The sequence below is a fragment of the Camelus bactrianus genome, chromosome 15, assembly GCF_048773025.1.
Source record: "Camelus bactrianus isolate YW-2024 breed Bactrian camel chromosome 15, ASM4877302v1, whole genome shotgun sequence".
Taxonomy (NCBI): domain Eukaryota; kingdom Metazoa; phylum Chordata; class Mammalia; order Artiodactyla; family Camelidae; genus Camelus; species Camelus bactrianus.
The window spans coordinates 68,549,998-68,556,163 of NC_133553.1; the positions used below are offsets into that span (position 1 = coordinate 68,549,998).

The 6,166-nt window shown below is 54.3% G+C and overlaps 1 pseudogene; it reads left to right on the forward strand.

The window, feature by feature from the left end:
* The first annotated feature begins 780 nt into the window (after window positions 1-780).
* On the forward strand, window positions 781-5,632 carry LOC105067777 (eukaryotic translation initiation factor 4 gamma 1 pseudogene; annotated as a pseudogene).
* Window positions 5,633-6,166: the final 534 nt, after the last annotated feature.

Sequence of the window (6,166 nt, forward strand, 5' to 3'; positions counted from 1 at the left end):
GCAGCACAGGAGGTACCAGCGGCGATAGAAACGTCCTGTGTCTTGATTATATCACTGTCAATGTCAATATCTTGGTTGTGATCATGTACCATGGTTTTGCAAGATGTTACCCCTGGGGGAAGCTAAGTGAAGGGTACACAAGATCTCATTGAATTATTTCTTAGAAATACATGTGAATTATCTTGAAATAGTAATTTTTAAAATAAATCTGATAGGACAAGAAAAAAATCAAGAAAGGAAAATAATAAAAAGACAGTATAAAAGAATTATCTTCATGATCTCAGGATACGGAAAGATTTCTTAAACAGAACGTAAAAAAGCACTAACCATAAAGGAAAAGATTGATATATATGAATATAGTAAAATAAAAGCCTCTGTTCATCAAAAATGACATTAGGAAAGTGAAAAGGAAGTCTGCAGAGGGAGACTGCGCCACACATATGGCTGGCAAAGGGCTTATATTGCTTTGAACACATACAGAGCATATAGCAATACATATGAAGACCCAGGGGTCACAGGATCTTAGAAAAAAGTAGGCACTGCCTTGATTTAGCCCAAGGGCTGTAGTACGTTGACCTATGCCTTCTACGAACATAAATAAAACCGTAAACCTGCTAGTGGAAAATTTAGATGGTTGACTTCATTATTTTAGGATGAAGGATACTGTCATAACGCAAAGGCCAAAACCAAAAAACAGCGGATCTGTGCGGGGAGCTGGGAATGGTTGTGGACTATGTCTGTGCGGCTGCGTGGGGCTCGGCCCTGCGGACTGAGGGAGACTGAAGGCCCTCGGATGCCCAGAACATGTAGGCTGCACTGTGGATTTATTCTTAACCGAGGGGCTGCTGGGGGGATCCTGATGTGGCACCAAATGAAATGAACAGAGCTCCACAGCCCACAGGCCCCCCACCTGCCCCATCCCCTGGACTCCCGCAGCCAGCGGTTGCCCTGGGGCAGACAGCACCGGTGGTGTTCAGTCCGCCTCAGGCGACACAAATGAACATGCCTTCTCAGCCCCGCCAGCACTTCTACCCTAGCCGGGCCCAGCCCCGAGTGCAGAGTGCAGCCCCTGCCCGCCCTGGCCCTGCTGCCCGTGTCTACCCTGCTGGATCCCAAGTAATGATGATCCCTTCCCAGATCTCCTACCCGGCCTCCCAGGGGGCCTACTACATCCCTGGACAGGGACGTTGTACAGAGGTTGTCCCGACACAGCAGCATCCTATGCAGCTGGGAACCCCAAGCTTCTATCCAGGCACAAGCCCTACGGAGTCTGGGACTGATGCTGGTGCCTACCACTCAGCCTAGGGTGTGCAGCAATTTCCCACTGGTGTGGCCCCTACCCTGGTTTTGATGAACCAGCCACCCCAGATTGAGCCCAAGAAGGAGCGGAAGATGATCCGAATTCGAGATCCGAATCGAGGAGGGCAGGGTACCATGGGGGAGACCATGTCTAGGGCCCGCACCGCCTCCACCCCAACTCCTCCCCTGGTGGGAGGGGCTCTGGAGCCTCAGGCTAATGGGGAGACGCCCCAGCTTGCTGTCATTGTCCGGCCAGATGACCGGTTGCAGGGAGCAATCACTGGGGATGGGCCAGGGCTGCCTGGCCCAGAGCACAGCCCTTCAGAATCCCAGCCCTCATCACCTTCTCCGACCCCATCACCACCCCTAGTCTTGGAACCGAGGTCTGAGCCTAATATTGCAGTCCTGGGGTCTACTCCTGGGGACACTATGACAACGGGATAGTACAAATGTCTGGAGAAGAATCAACGCCCCCCATGCCCTGTGACCCTGGGGAGCCATGCTGCCTCTCTCCAGAGCCTGCCCCCTTGCTGAACCCACACTGGAAGTAGCAGTGATGCTTAGCAAACCAGCTCCAGATTCTGAGTTCTCTTCCAGGCCTCTCCAGGTTCCCATCCTCCTGGCATCTCACAAGGTGGAACTTCTTCCTGAGCCTAATGGCACGGTCCCATCTGAAGATTTGGAGCCAGAGGTGGAGTCAAGCCTGGCGCTTGCCCCTCTCCCTCCCTCGGTTTGTCCCTCTGAATTCCCCATGCCTGTTGCTCCAACTGCCCAACCTGAGGGACTGCTCAGCGGAGGCCCCTCGCCACCAGCTGTGGGCTTAAGCACCGTCAGGGAGCAAGAGGCGCAGACCAAGGAGGCTACAGCATCAGTGGCTCCCCCTACTGTCCTTTCTGCCACTCCTGCTGTGGCTCCCTCAGCTGCCTCCCCTGCTCAGGAGGAGGATGCAGAGGAAGAGGAAGAAGAGGAAGAAGAAGGAGAACCTGAGAGTGAGAAGGGTGGAGAGGAACCACTCCCCCCAGAGAGCACCCCTCTCCCAGCCCGCCAGTCCCAGAATTTGGAGGCAGCAGCAGCCACCCAAGTGGCAGCATCTGTGCCAAAGAGGAGACGGAAGACTAAGGAGCTCACCGAGAAGGAGACTGCAGGAGACCTTCTGGATGCTTTCAAGGAGGTGAACCCAGGAGTACCAGAAGTGGAAAATCAGCCTCCCGTAGGCAGTAAGTCCAGCCCAGAGCCTGAGGGCAGCAGTGTGCCCCCCCCACGGCCTGAGGAGGCAGATGAGACCTGGGACTCAAAGGAAGACAAGATTCAAAATGCTGAGAACATTCAGCCCGAGGAACAGAAGTATGAATATAAGTCAGATCAGTGGAAGCCTCTAAATCTTGAGGAGAAAAAGCATTATGATCGTGCGTTCCTGCTTGGCTTTCAGTTCACATTTGCCGGTATGTATGCAGAAGCCAGAGGGGTTGCCCCATAGCAGTGACGTGGTGTTGGATAAGGCCAATAAGACACCATTGCGGCCACTGGATCCTGCTAGACTTCAAGGCATAAATTGTGGCCCAGACTTCACTCTGTCCTTTGCCAACCTTGGCCGACCAGCCCTTAGCAACCGTGGGCCCCCAAGGGGTGGGCCAGGTGGGGAGCTGCCCTGAGGGCTGCAGGCTAGTCTGGGACCCCAGCGTTCTCAGCAGGAGCCCCAAAAGGAACCATGCAAGATTACTGCCACAGTGTCAATGACTAAAGATAAAAAGATGAACAAAGCAGAGAAGGCCTGGAAACCCAGCAGCAAGCGGATGGCAGCTGTTAAGGACCGAGGGGAAGAGGATGCTGATGGTAGCAAAACCCAGGACCTGTTCCGCAGGGTGCGCTCCATCTTGAATAAGCTGACACCCCAGATGTTCCAGCAGCTGATAAAACAAGTGATGCAGCTGACCATCGACACGGAGGAATGCCTCAAAGGGGTCATTGACCTCATCTTCAAGAAGGCCATTTCAGAGCCCAACTACTCAGTGGCCTACGCCAACATGTGCCGCTCCGTCACGGCGCTGAAGTGCCCACCGCAGAAAAGCCAACAGTGACTGTGAACTTCCGGAAACTGTTGTTGAATCAATGTCAGAAGGAGTTTGAAAAGGACAAAGATGATGATGAGGTTTTTGAGAGGAAGCAAAAAGAGATGGATGAAGCTGCTACGGCAGAGGAACGGGGACTCCTGAGGAAGAGCTGGAAGAGGCTTGAGACGTTGCCTGGCGGCGCTCTTTAGGGAACATAAAGTTCATCGGGGAGTTGTTCAAACTGAAGATGTTAACGGAGGCGATCATGCACGGCTGCGTGGTTAAATGACTTAAGAACCATGATGAAGAGTCCCTTGAACGCCTTTGCGATCTGCTCACCACCATTGGCAAAGACCTGGACTTTGAAAAGGCCAAGCCCTGAATGGATCAGTATTTCAACCAGATGAAAAAAATCATTAAGGAAAAGAAGACTTCATCCCGAATCCGCTTTATGCTGCAAGATGTACTGGATCTGCGACGGAGCAATTGGGTGCCAAGCCGAGGGGACCAAGTCCCAAGACAACTGACCAGATCCACAAGGAGGCTGAGATGGGGGAGCATCGGGAGCACATAAAAGTGCAGCAGCTAATGACCAAGGGTGGCGACAAGCGTCGGGGTGGCCCTCCAGGCCCACCCATCAGCCATGGCTTTCCACTTGTGGATGATGGTGGCTGGAACACAGTCCCCATCAGCAAGGGCAGCCGCCCTATTGACACCACATGACTTACCAAGATCACGAAGCCTGGCTCCATTGATTCTAACAACCAGCTTTTTGCACCTGGAAGGCGATTGAGCTGGGGCAAGGGCAGCAGTGGAGGCTCAGGAGCCAAGCCCTCAGATCCAGCATCAGAAGCTGCTCGTCCAGTACCTTGAATCGCTTCTCAGTCCTTCAACAAGCAGTTCCTACAGAGAGCACAGATAACAGACGTGTGGTACAGAGGAGTAGCTTAAGCTGGGGACGACGTGAGAAAGCTGGGGACCGAGGAGACTGCCTGGAGCGGAGTGAACGGGGAGGTGACCGTGGGGACCGGCTTGATCGTGCACGGACACCTGCCACCAAGCGGAGCTTCAGCAAGGAGGTGGAGGAGTGGAGTAGAGAGCCGCCCTCCCGGCCTGAGGGACTGTGCAAGGCAGCCAGCCTCATGGAGGATCGGGGCCGCGGGCGGGGTGCTGTGAAGCAAGAAGCTGCCCTGCCTCGGGTGAGCTCCCTGAAGGCAAAGCTCTCTGAAGAGGAGCTGCAGAAGAAATCCAGAGCCATCATTGAAGAGCACCTCCATCTCAGTGACATGAAGGAGGCAGTGCAGTGCGTGCAGGAGTTGGCCTCGCCCTCGCTGTCTTCACCTTCGTGCGGCACGGCATTGAGTCTACACTGGGGTGGCTGCTGCACCAGTTGCTCTGTGCCGGGCACCTCTCCGCTGCTCAGTACTGCCAAGGGCTGTATGAAATCCTGGAATTGGCTGAAGACGTGGAAATTGGCATCCCTCACGACTGGCTCTACCTAGCAGAACTGGTAACACCCATTCTGCAGGATAGTGGGGTGCCCATGGGGGAGCCGTTCAGCAGAATTAACAAAACCTCTGAGACCCCTGGGCAAGACTGCTTCCCTGTTGCTAGAGATCCTGGGGCTCCTGTGCAAAAGTATGGGTCCCAAAAAGGTGGGGATGCTGTGGCGAGAGGCTGGACTCAGCTGGAAGGAATCTCTACCTGAAGGCCAGGATGTCGGTGCATTCGTCACTGCACAGAAGCTGGAGTCCACCCTGGGAGAGGAGTCAGAATCCCCGGGCCAGAGGCTGCTCTCCTCCGAGGAGCTGAGCGGGCAGCTGAAGCTGCTGAAGGAGAGCAGCAGTAACCAGCGGGTGTTTGACCGGATAGAGGCCAACCTGAGTGCGCAGCAGGTAGCATCCAACACACTAGTTCGAGCCCTCATGACAACTGCCTGCTATTTCGCAATTATCTTTGAGACTCCTCTCCGAGAGGACGTTGCGGTGCTGAAAGCGCGCGCGAAACTGCTACAGAAATACCTGTGTGATGAGCAGAAGGAGTTGCAGGCGCTTTATGCCCTCCAGGCCCTTGTAGTGACCTTAGAACAGCCTGCCAACCTGCTTCGGACGTTCTTTGATGCGTTGTGTGACGAGGACGCGGTGAAGGAGGATGCCTTCTATAGCTGGGAGAGTAGCAAGGACCCCGCTGAGCAGCAGGGCAAGGGCGTGGCCCTTAGATCTGTCCCAGCTTTCTTCAAATGGCTTCGTGAGGCAGAGGAGGAGGAGTCTGACCGCAACTGAGGGTTGGGGGGCCGGGGACTTGGAGCCCCATGGACCCTCAGACGGCCAAGCCAGCCGCCCGGACGGCAAGAGGGGCGGCAGCAGCTGCAGTGGCAGTGGGTGCCTGTAGTGCCATGTGTCTGAGCTAATAAAGTGGCTGAAGAGGCAGGATGGCTTGGGGCTGCCTGGGTTCCCCTGTCCAGGATGCTGCCAGGTGTCCTTCTCCTCCCCTTGGGGCACAGAGATATATATAAAGTCTTGAAATTCGGTGTATCTTGGTGGGGGGGGGGAGGGGGGCGGGTACCACTGTCTGCCCCTGGGGTCTTTTTTATTTTCTGAACATCACTCTTGGGACTGCCATCCTCGCTGCTGCAGGCATATGCCCCAGCCCTTGCACCACCCCTGGTGCTGCCTGGGCAGGGGAAAGAGGGGCACGGTGCCTGTATTATTAAACATGAGTTCAATTAAAAACAACAACAACAAAAAACGAAAAACCCAAAATAACAAAGAAAAAGATTGATAATCTAATTTTAAGAGCTAAAAACGTTTTCACAT